This window comes from Coloeus monedula (assembly GCF_965178545.1).
Source record: "Coloeus monedula genome assembly, chromosome: 5".
NCBI classification, from domain to species: Eukaryota; Metazoa; Chordata; class Aves; order Passeriformes; family Corvidae; genus Coloeus; species Coloeus monedula.
The window spans coordinates 64588978-64601513 of record NC_138785.1 but is presented as its reverse complement, the minus strand read 5'-3'; positions in this window follow the sequence as shown (position 1 = coordinate 64601513).

The window sequence follows — 12536 nt, the reverse complement described above, 5'->3', positions numbered from 1 at the left end:
ACTGAGGTGAGACATCCTGCACTCCCACTTCTTGGGCATAAGTTACTTCAGCATCAGAAAGATGCAGCCAGACCACCAGCCAAAGCATCCACAAAGGACATGACTCACAGAGCCAGCACATGCCCACTGATATTGATACCCTTTTCCTCAGTGGGCTTGCACGTGTTTCTGAGGGATTTCTTAAAGCCACAGGAGAGATTTTGCTTTAGTCCTGTCATTTGGATTTAATCTGAATTCCTCTGTGTTTACTCTGGCCATACTCATGCGTATGCAAGCTTGCAATCTTCATCAAATTTCATCTCTCATTTGTTTTCCAGCAGAAACTGGTCAAATCTGAAGCTGTATATGAAAGATGTACTTCTGCTCTGCTAAAGCCTCAGACTAGTCCCTGGTCACCTAGTATCCACTTATCATCTGCCTTTAGTCTGGTCAAGAAATGTCTTGCTTCTCCATTTACCATGCAGTGGGGTGCCCCAAAGCACATGGTTCTGGCTTTTTTCTTCACAATCCTGCCTTCCAACTCTTCTTGCCCTCCAAGCTTCACATCATAGATCTGTAAACCTGAGCAAACCAAGTACCAATGTGAACAGCACAACAGCTGCCCAGCAGCCTGCCAGGGTAGGTAGGTACATAGAACAAGGCAGGATCTGCCTGCACAACTTTCATACTCTTTTACAGTCATTGAAACCTTTACCCCTAATGAGCACTTCTTGAAAAAACAGTAAACTATATACAGACAGAGGGAAGTTAAGAAATTATAGAAAATTAATGAGGTATAGTTACAGGTTGTATGACCAGCTCAGAGAATTAAATCATAACCATATCTACCACAAGTTAATGAAGTATGAAGAAATCTAGGCTGGATTTTGCTTTAATGTTTTCATTGCCTTATTTTGCCATTTATTTGAAAGTGCCCATCGGAGTGCTGAGGCTGATTTTCAAAAGATGCTTTTGGTGCTGCATCACAGTTCTCCATATAAAGCTATGTGTAAACATTCATATATACACACCTATGAAACAAGGTAGTAACTCAAACACAAGTAATTTTTATGCCTTCTCTCATGAAAGAACATTTTCACTAACATGTCTGGTTGACACTGAAAAACTGCCTATCAGACTTGATGACATAGTTATAAATGACTAAAAATACAGGCCTGCCAGAGGCCAAACTCACTTAGCCAGGGATATGTTTTTCCATCTATATAGCTGATCTTTTCCTTGAAGTAATGACAGTACCTGACACCATCCTTTTCATGACTGTACCAGGATTATATGTAATGCATTCCAACTGTCACACTTAAAAGTTAAATACTTTTCTGCATATATTTTGTAAATACTAGTATCTCCTATTGAAAAAGATGTAGATATTTTGGTATTAATGATAATTTAATTCCAAAGGTGGTTGTTTAAATTACATTGTTCTATGAATTCAAAGCCAGTTGTTATTTTTAGATCAGGATTACCCTTAATCCCAGAAATTAAATTCAGTGTTCAGATTAATTTTTCCATAAGCTTCTATCCACAAGCAAAAATATCATCCTGCACAAAATTTAGGAAAACAAATATACTCTGACTTGAATTATTAGAATTCAGTTGAATTGGAGATGTGATACTGATAAATTTTTCATGTCTTCTGCATCATTTTATGCTGGTAAGGGTAACAAATATTCAGGTCTGTGAGTGAATTTAGAAAGCTTGGTGCTGATAGAGCAAGTAGGACATGAACAAATCCAAATGGATATAATCTGTTCAAGAAGATTCAGCCATATTATCCCATAGCCTAAACCAAGGGGAAGAAATCAGAATGAGTGAAAGAAAAGCAAAACAGGTACCTTCTTACGTATGTTTTCTCTTGGTTCTTCCAAGATGCACAGAAGAAAACCTCAAATCTCAAACATTTTTATGTTCATTTTTATGTTATTTTCAGTCATGTTTTCCTCTACAAATTCCTCTTGCATTTTCAATGTTTGCTTTAGCTACCAAATGTGACTTTGCATAAGTACTGAGAACAAGACAGCAAACTTTCCAGTAGCTAGGCCCCTTGTCTACCTAGGCCTTTTTGAATGTTTATCTGGCATCTAAATGTATCCTAAGTAACACAAATTGGGTCCTAAGTGACCAAAATTTCATAGAAGTTTAGACTACATCTCTGTACTTTTATTATTTGCTTTTAACTATCATGTAAGTACCCCAAGAAGTAAAACTCTAACACATAAGCGGTGCTACAGTATAATTATCCTTATTATGCTGGTACTTTCTCAATTATTAAACTGTTCCAGCACAAATTAAAGCAAATTTAATGTTAGAAAACCAGAGAAAAACATTCATCCAAAATAAAACAGCTTTAGAGAATACTGAACTGCAATTCTCAAGTCACTCTCATTATTAGAGATTTTTTCATAAACCTATAATGCTAGTAAGTATCATGGCAAGTTAGCAACTAACCATTTGTTGATAGCAACAAATACAAGATTAAGATCCTCAAAATTAAAGATCTCTTACTCTCCATGTAAAGTTTATCTTCTTTAACCAGTTCTTACAATCTACATTTATGAGTAGATTATGTGTACTGACTACCCATTTTATTTTTCATTTAGGTAAAATTATTTATCTCATGCTCTTTGAGGCTCGACCAAAAAAATCCTATTTGGTGCAGGATGTTGGCCATAAAACTTAATGATTTTCCTGTTTTTCTGAACCCAGAGCCAACCTCTACTCAAAATAAAAGCCATGCAGGCAATATGTGGCACTCCCCACTGCTCAGGGGGACCCTCAGTTTCTGAGGCAGCAGAGAGAGAGAGAGGCAGACACGGGACAGCTCAACGCCTTGAGTTCTGCTGGGTGCACTGGTGTCCTCCCTCCCTGTGGCCCGGGCTCTCTGGACACTGGGAGTGTGTCCAATGGCTCTGTGTGCTGCCCCACATCCCTGTCCAGGCTTGTGAGGCTCAAAAGGTCACTGCACCTTCCCTGCTCCTTCTCAGGGCACAGCAGGCAGGAAGAGCTGTTGAACATCAGGTGGAAATGAGACACTGTTTTTCCTTCTGGAAGTTAAATAGAATAATTCCTTTATCGTGCTTTTCTGTGTATAGCTGCTTCCCTTTTACTGAGTGTTTCCAAAGCCCAGCTAACCAGAAAAAAAACATATAGCTTGAGATTTTCCATGTAGGCTGAGGGTTGTTTTTATTCCCCTGCCTTTTGTTATTATTTTAAGAGGTGTAGTGGATGACACGAACACTCTTTACCACCAATGTATTCCCATTTAACGGGTGTTGAAGAAGAAAACCAATAACATTTACTGAACCAGATTCTCTCTCTCCCTCTAAAGGTATATTTCTGAGACTAGGACCCAGTATATAAAAATGGGCTTTATTCAAACTAATTTCCTAAAACCTGTATGCAATACAATATTTCTTTCATTCATCATCTTCCCTGTAGGAGCCCCAGGACAATGTACTAATGAATTAAAGACAAGTCTTGCAACTATACTGTCCTAAGTGATTCTAGGTCATTTTCCCAAACTGATACTAGAGTAGTTATTTTATTCCTTCCTCCCAGTTTCAATTAACATTTCACATCTTAGGTATTAGGCTACAAACATCTTAAAGCCAAGATCATTATTAACTTCATCCTCAGAGAGTAAATCACAGTCCTGATCTCTATGAAATTCAGTCACAGGCATGACTATAAGAGGAAAAAGAAATCCATATTAGGCTCTGTAGAGGCAACACTTAAATTTTATGTATTACACAGAAAGGTAAAGCAAATCTATAATCATGGTAAACAAACTTAGGAACCTGAGTTATTTCCAAAAATGGAAGATTGACTCCTTTATCACTGAAGTAACTTTAGGTTAGTTAGCAATTCTCAGCAAACAGTGTTGCAAGCAGTATCATTGTTCACAACTGGTCTACAAACAAAAAAAGCCTCAGCAAGCTTCAGAGATGCAATATACTCCTTTAAAAGCTTTAACCCTCTGTTATGATTAATTTTCTTTATATCTCAGTAGCCCCAAAATATATTTTCCATCCTCAACACAGCTCTGAAAGCACCATAAGTCCAAAAATTCTAAGTTTAGATATGGAAAATTGGAGACAAAAATCCACAGTCTCATAACTGCTTAAAAATAAGCGTAAACTCTAGGGGTGCTTTAAAACAAAAACCAGACCACTGTTAGAAAACTATAAAAGGCATCTGTGAATCTCAGTACTTCATTCTGAGATCTAGATGTGACAGAATTTGGCCTGTGGCAGCTAATGCAGAGGAATAAAGTAGGAGCTGTTGCTACTGAATAGCAGCTCAGCTCACACAACACTAGCTAGAAGAGGGAAACAGAGCAGCACAGAAAATCCCAGCAGGTTCTCATAACTGTGACAGATCACATTTACACACATTTTACAGTCATTTCATTATGGACACACCAAAGAACAGAACAATACCGAAATTAGCCCTGTTTAACTGGCTGCAATTCTAACACACTGACAATAAACCTACTGTTGAATACCAGCCACAGGTACCTTAAATAGAGCAAAAGAGGGCAATGTAGACATAGAGCACAGGACTTCTCCTACCTTTTCCAGGTCTGATCCACTGTAACATGCTGGAAAAGAGCAGGCAGATCCCTGCCTTCCTCAGCTCTGATCAAAACTGGCTCCAGCACAGCTCTTCCTGTTTGACCTTCTTATCTTTCCTGTTGATTGCACAGCCTGGCTTGGATGTGGCAAGTACAAAAAGTTGTCTATTAACCAATACTGTTAATTCCAAAACTTCTATAGTTTTTTTGTTTTTTTTTTTTGAAGAAAGAAACATTCCTGAGCATGGAGTTCAGCTACTAAAGTTCATTATGCAAAGCAGAAATGTATCAAGTGTGCTGGAAGGTTCATTCACACACTTTAGCTTTTCAAAGCAATAATTCATTGTGGCATTTTGCATTGGTGGCTAGAGGGCTCCAAGGGACACATCCAGGCCATTGTGTTCAAAAAGCATTGTTCAGAAAAAAGTAACAAACAGTCCTCCAGATATAGTATAGGGCTTTGTCACTCCTTTGCTTTTGATTGCAAAATTAGGTTTCTTGTTATCATTTCAGCTGCCGAAAACACTGATGAAAAATCGTTTGACAAGAAATTTACACCAATATGCTCAGGTTTAAATTGCAGAAGTGTGTTGTTTAGGAGATCTATCACACACTATGAAGCATTAAATATCAGTTTGGGGAGTTGAACAAGACTGTTGTGGAATGCACACAGAGTTTATCTTCTGTGTAACATGACTGATCCACGTGCCATATCCTAAATGACCCACAAAAGCAGTGGGGTTTCAGGTGATGGGCTGTCCCCACTGCACTGCTGCCCTCCTACAGCTCTTACCAGCAGGAGTACCAAAACCAGAGCCTTCAGATACCTTTGAGACCTTAGTTATGACTCCTGCCAATCCATCTCAAGGAACATGTACTTCAGAGTTGTTTTTAAACATTAGAAATTAGGTATTAATTATAAACCATACTCTCATTTACCTTACTTCATCTCATCGCACCATGTAAACGTGAATTATAAATGCTACTTCACACTGATCAGCCAATCTGCTCCTGCAGCATGCTTGAGAACTCTCCATCTTCCCAGAAATTATGATGTTGGAAGGTACTCAAGTGATTGTGTAAATCACAACCAACCAATCATCCCAGAGGGAATTAATTTGATATTGCGCTATAATGCGGTACACAAAGCATACCACTTCAGGAGTAATTACTTTATGAAGTAACTATGCCAACAGCATGAAATACCACATTTCTCTCACCACTCTACTGACTAATTTTCCATGAGTTTCATGAATGTCTAAGTCTTTTCATTACATTTATTTTATATATATATCTATATTAAAAGATAATATTTGGTTACATTTTATAACATCAGTTCTTCACTGATATTCCTCTTTTTTTATGTGATTCCAAGTTTTGAAAAAAACCACCAAAGAGTCATCTAAGCCTATATTTTTCCCAATGGATAACAATCTTTCAGTCTCTATTTCTGGGTCCCAATCATTGTAGACTCTACCACTGGTTGGTATGTCCCTAAAATCTCAAAAGATACAACTAATTTTTATTTTAGAGCACTGAAATTAGGAGAGCTGCAACTCACTTCAATAAACATGTAACAAAATAGCACCAGCTGAACTTCAAGCTCTTTAACTCCTTTTTCCGTACCTGCCTATGATCATAAAATAGTTTGGATTGGGAGGGACCTTTAAAAGTCATCTAATCCAACTCCTTCCTGCAATCCTCAACTAGACCAGAAATCTTCAGCTTCCTCTAGGATTTTACTCTGAAGTAATGCTCCATAGTATTTCATCACACCACACCCAGAACTTCAATTCTTGGTGGTGTATTGGGACATGTAGTTTAGGCAGAAACAAGGAAATTTTCAGCTTTAAGGCAATGACATGAAAAGTTGGCCCTGGACCTCCTGTTGTCTTATTGGAACAGTACTAATCTGCATTACAAAAGCTAAGTGAATAACCTTATTGGATAGCTGCACTCATGAAATAATTCAAGAGACCAATATATTGCAGCAAACAGGAAAAAAACAAAGGTAGCACAGATTGGTTTCCATATTAGTAATCACATCCCTTATACTACATTTTAATTACTATGAATTGTGCTACCTGTTTCAGGTTTCCTTTTGCTAAAAATAGGCTTCTAAGTTGTTTCTTCTAGTCAATTCTTTAACCAATAAAATTACATGAAGACTTAATGGCCCTGTTTATGTTTGGTTGTCCTCGACCTCTTCAGAATTATTAAAAGAAGCTGACAGAAGGCTGGGGAGGACACTGGGCGTGGATACAAGACACTTCCTCTAATTGTCACTTTCATGCACTGCTTTTCATCATCCTGTTTGTCTGCCCTTCTGCAGCTGCATGTTTGTCTAACCATTTTTCACTTCAGCAGCTCGTTTTAGGGAAAACAACACATTTACTGTAAAGGCTGACTTATACCTTCCCATGTAACTATTATTCCATCACAGCTGGGGAAACGCCTAAGAAGGAACAGTCCACTGCCATAGGGACTAACTCTAACTTGCAAAAATATTGAAGCATGACTCATTGGATTATTCATTGGTAACTGATAGAAATACCAGTTTTAGGTGAGACAGGGTCTTTCTACACATTTTACTAAATTCCTGTCTGATCTCTTTCATCCCAAGTCCAATAAACGTTAACAAGCTTATTTCTTCTAGCTGGAACCAATCATAAAAAGATCTTCTTTGTTCCATGTTTTGCTGAAATTAGCATTCTCCACTATTTACATCTAGCACAACAAGTTTGAAGTCACACAAGATACTGACTGCTTTCTTGGCTAAATTAGTCTCTATTGGTTCCTCTTTCACCTAGTCATTGAGGTACACCCACTTAAAAAGAAATGTAATACAATCTGTACTGCAAAGTTTACAAAGAAATATCAATTGAGCCCCTAGATGTGAGAAACATTCGGCTTGAAGTCCTAACTCACAGAGGTAACATTTTAGCAAACTTACCCAATTATATTAATTCTAGCCAGATTATCTGCATGCATGGATATTAGCTGTGTTATTTTCATATGATTACACACAACTTCCACAGAAATAGGTTCAACCATATGTTTCTTTTTGATTAGCATGTTATCTCTCCACAGCAACTGCATACAGAACTAGCTGAAGTGCTTTCTTCTGGTCTCCTGACATCTTTGCATTTGTTTGCTCGAAACCCAGATAGCTTTACTTCTCCACAGGTCTTGAAAAAACAGCACCCCAGCTCCATGGCCAGGTTCAGAAAGGAAAAACAGAAAACATGAAAAGAAAAATGTACTGCCATCCATCTGTACGGAAATGCTGTCGCCTTGTAGTCTGCAGGAAAATGCTGAGTCAAAACATCCAGCTGTTACACCACTTACACAGTTCCTAAGCTCTTTACACAGCATAATGGCTAAGTTTGCTTACAATTACCAAATGCTAATAATAGATGTTACTGAGCTTGTTGTTCCTGAGAACAAGCAAGACCATGGTACCCACCTGGCAGAGCTTCCTCCCAAGCTTAGCAGCTTCCAAGAGCCAAAGAGCCACTTTTAGCTGCAGACCAAAAAGCCAACATGTTCCTACCAAGGAAGCCCATATTCAAATCTCAGCAGGCAAAAAGGGATCCAGTCATGACTGGATTCACAATTCCATCCCAGCCATGACATGGATCATAGGCCTTCCCACAGCAGAGAAAGAGAAAGCTTCTAGAAGAGTCTCATTAGCTCAGAATAAAAACTGCAGTTATCACTTACCACTCAGAATCACTAATACTCAGATTAAGCATTTCATTCCTGTACTTTCTGACTCAGCAGGATTTATTTTCTGCCCCACACAGATAACAGCCTCCCCAAATCAAGCACAAACTTTGGACTTCCATACAGCAGAGAAAGCTTTTATTTCTCAATCACCCCAAACCAAATACACTGAGACAGTTTGTATGCACAAGCTTCAGCACAGGAAATGAGCTTTCCCTATTCTTCTTTCATCTCGCAAGTGGAATTAAATTCCTCTTATCTACTGGAATTAACAACACACTTGGCAAATAGAGCCTCTAAAACACCCAAGTATCAAGAAATTAGAAAATATGTGTTGACATGGAAACAATAATTCTGTTCCTCTCCAAACCACCAACTATTAAAAGCAGAAAAATAAAAACTATATTCCACATTTAAGCTCCCACAGAACATCCTTTTTTAAAAAAAATATATTTTCTTTACCTTTGGCAGGCTAAATCCCCACCTTTTACAGCATTGTAGGGGAATTAAAGGAAAACTAGGTACTTCTTTTTATAATTGGATGAACTGATTTTTAATTAAAGGTTAACAGTTTTCAGCTGTTTCTAGTTTGCAGGTAGAAATAAGAGTTTATTCTTAAGGAAATCTTCTTATAGGTAGCCAGGAAATAATTATGTAATCATATATTGAGTATAGATTATTCATTATGTTGTTCAAATGGATTTGCTACCTCTTTTCCTTCAGAGGACTCTTTTTACAGAGGCATATGCCCATCAAGGTCCAAAGAGAACTTCAAGACTATCTAGTCCCATGTTAAACATTTAGAAAAGGGCACCACTCAAGGTTTTTTCCCGGAATGAGATTTCTCACTGAGGTTGTCACAGCTTTTCTGCTGTCTTTTAAAGCAGAGAAAACTATGTCAGTATATCTAAAACTATTTATTCTGAGGAGTGGAGTAGAAAGCCACTGCTCCTTGATCTTAAAAAAGAAGGGGGAGGAGCAGCAGCAATGAATATTTAGTTCTGCTTCAATTCCTTCTCCCTTCACATTTGCATAAATGTGTACTATTTGAAATGTGTTTTTATATTTCTATATACATATTCAAACTCTTTTCTTTACTAGCATGCCAGAACACTTCTGGGATGGATAAAAAGACTTTCAAGAAAGAAGCGCTTACAATCCTTAGCCATACACTGAAACACTTAATTTGAAGAACTGAAATTTTACCCATCTGTTCGGTGATTTTGCTTAGTACTAGAAAGTGCAGGGCCATGGAAATTTATTTATGGGAGCTTGATTATATGTGGAATAGAGATATCTCCTTAACTAGTGTTGGCATTGAGAAACTAAATTTTGCTTCCTCAGGCATTCAAGAATTGGAGAAAAGATATTTCAATATGGATTCAGTAGAAATGAAAGCTTGTTTTTGGCTCTCCTGATGCTCTGTGGAAGAACATGCCTGAAGGAATATCTGGAAGACCAAAACCAGTAGACAGCCACCAGGATAGAAATGATCATAGAATTTCTTATCATCCTATAAGCTTTGTTCCATTCACTAGGTGCCACTTGGTTTAGTGTCAGTAGTTTTCCCTTTGATCAAGGTAGCCCAAAATAGTATCTTCCTATAGTTCAGGATTAGCATATCCAGCCACCAAAATGTCTAGAGTAGAGAAAATCCTGTAGTGATACTTTTGGCTTCAACAAAAAACTATAAGTCTGCCTTCATATAAAACAAGCAAAATAATTGGAATTTTTCCAAATTACTGCTGCCCTCTAGTTGAGACCTGAAGAAGGGTTCCCGGGTCCTCTTTTTTTTTTTTTTTTTTTAGCTTTATCTGTAGACCTAAGTTATAATTTCTAGTAACAACTTTCCTCTCACATTCATCTTTTTAGACCATTTGGCCACAGGTACCAGCGCTAAATATATTAAAAGGTGTTTATAAACATAACAAGCACAACACTTTCTGCTTAAGTAACCAGCCTTGTATGCTTGAGACAGTATTTCTTAGAAGGAGAATAAAATCTTTAAAAGGCAGAGTGCAACCCTCAGTCTTGAGAAATATGAGGAAAGATTTTTTATTTATCAGAGAAAATCTGAGACACAGAAGAACTTTTGTCAATATGGATCTGAAAACCCTGAAAACTCTAGATGCTTCCTGTCTGAAGTTTGGCCTTGGAACCATCTTGCAATTCCATCTATGGACCTTTGATTAAGTCAACTGTACTTGCACTGGCCACCACAGACAGTAATGATGTTAAGGTGTGAATGTGTGGGGGCATGCTATAAAAAGTTTAAGGCTGTGCAGCTAAACCCAAAACTTCTGATAAGCATTAACACATTCTGGACTCTATTAAATGCACAGCATGTGTCATGTCCATTAATTATATTCAGTGATATTTTTTCCACTTTTTCCCGTGTTCGAAAAAAAAAAGAATTATGTTTCTATTCCTTTTTCTTTTTTCTAGTTGACATCTGTGCATATTGTATCCACAATCCCCATGTAAACTTTTGAGTTCTCTTTTAGGTAGGATTGGTCCAGGCCTTTTCATACAGACTGGGACCTTCCCCTAGTGAAGCCTGGAAAGCAACACCAATAGTACAGGACAGCTTTGATGCAGCTGAGGACACAGAGAGCAGTATCAGTCACAGCTGCATTTTCCAAGGGCCTGATGTCTCAGGAATGTTCACTGCCAGAGTGGGCTGGAAGTTCCTGTAAACTGTCACACATCTTCCCAGGCAAAGCCTCACTTACAGACAGTACCACATGAGAATTTTATCACCTCAGAAGATTTTATATTCTGCTGGCATGAGGCTGTATTGTATGGGTTTTTTTACATAAGAACAGTGTAAGATATGCAGTGTAGGATAAAGAATGGGAAATCAGCACACATCAGCCTGGGCTGCAAAACAGAGTTAAATTGACTCAGGGCCAATGGATTGTAGTATCATCAACTTCAGGGGAGAAGCTGTAGCTCCACATAAAGAGTAGTTTTTCAAGGAGTCACATTTGCATGGGGATACAATGTGCTTAATAAGCGTTAACCTCTCTGCAACAAAAGGGACCATACTATGCTGCTTCTTACTACAGAAAGTACAACATTATTTACATCTTTACTGTCATAAGTACTGATATCTGTGGTTACACAGACTGTGTAGCATTGCACTAAAATCCTTGCAAGCTTCACCTGCCATTCCCAAATAAAAATTAAATTTTTGCCAATGTTTTTTGTGAGTGTAGTGACTTTTATGTTGTTCATGCTTTGTCTTGGCTCTTCCCAAAGCCTTCCCTGCATTTGTATTTCTGCACATTTCACTGCTGTAACCTCAGAGTTTGTCATCTTTGTGTATGAATTCTATACAGATGCTCATCATTACGTGCTAGACTTCCTGTCGTGCAGCAGCCTGAAATACTAAAATTTATTTGTTCTGACCAACTTTCCAAAAGCTGACTGCTGACATGAGAGAACAGTCCTTGATTGTCTCACTGTAACAAAGATTTCTTTCATCCTCAGCCATTGTTCCCTTTGATGTTATTTCACGCTTTCTGTTTTCAAAGTTTGCCTGGGAGTTTTATTTGACCTAGTGATCATAATGCATTTAGGTTTGTAATGGTAATGGATGTCTAAGTTATAGCTGCTGAAGCAGTGTTTATATTCTTCCCACGGTGTGAGAGAAGCTTTGTATAAAAGTTAATACTGACATCTTGATAGTGCAACTCAGACATCTTAATATAGTGCTATGCTATTATTTCATTATGGCTGCTTCACACTAATTCATTATTTATAAACACGTGCTTCTGGCTCAGTGAGTAGCTGGCAGTTTATTCCCATATCCAGAATCTCATTTTAAGATAGTCTGTTACTCTTCTGGGACTTCAGACTTGCCTTATATTTTATTTACTATCAATGTCATTCTAATACAACAAACACAGTAAGGTGCTGGAGAGGTAACTGCTGTCACTGGTTGCAAACACAAGTGTGGCTTATTTTGGCAACTGCCCCAGTACCAGTAATTCTGTGATATAGTAGTTTTAATGTCAAAAAGCTCATCACTTGATATGAAATTAGTCATAAAACTAGAGAAGTTCAAGTCTAGTTACAGGACTGTAACCCAGGCAAAATAGCCCAGCCCTGAATTCCTAAGAGATACATGACACCAGAAAAATAAAAGTAGAAACGTCTTTAGAACACAGATGTTTAGGGGGCTTTCTTCACGCAAAAGAGAATCAGTAAAAAGCAAAAGAGGGGTCATGACAGCATG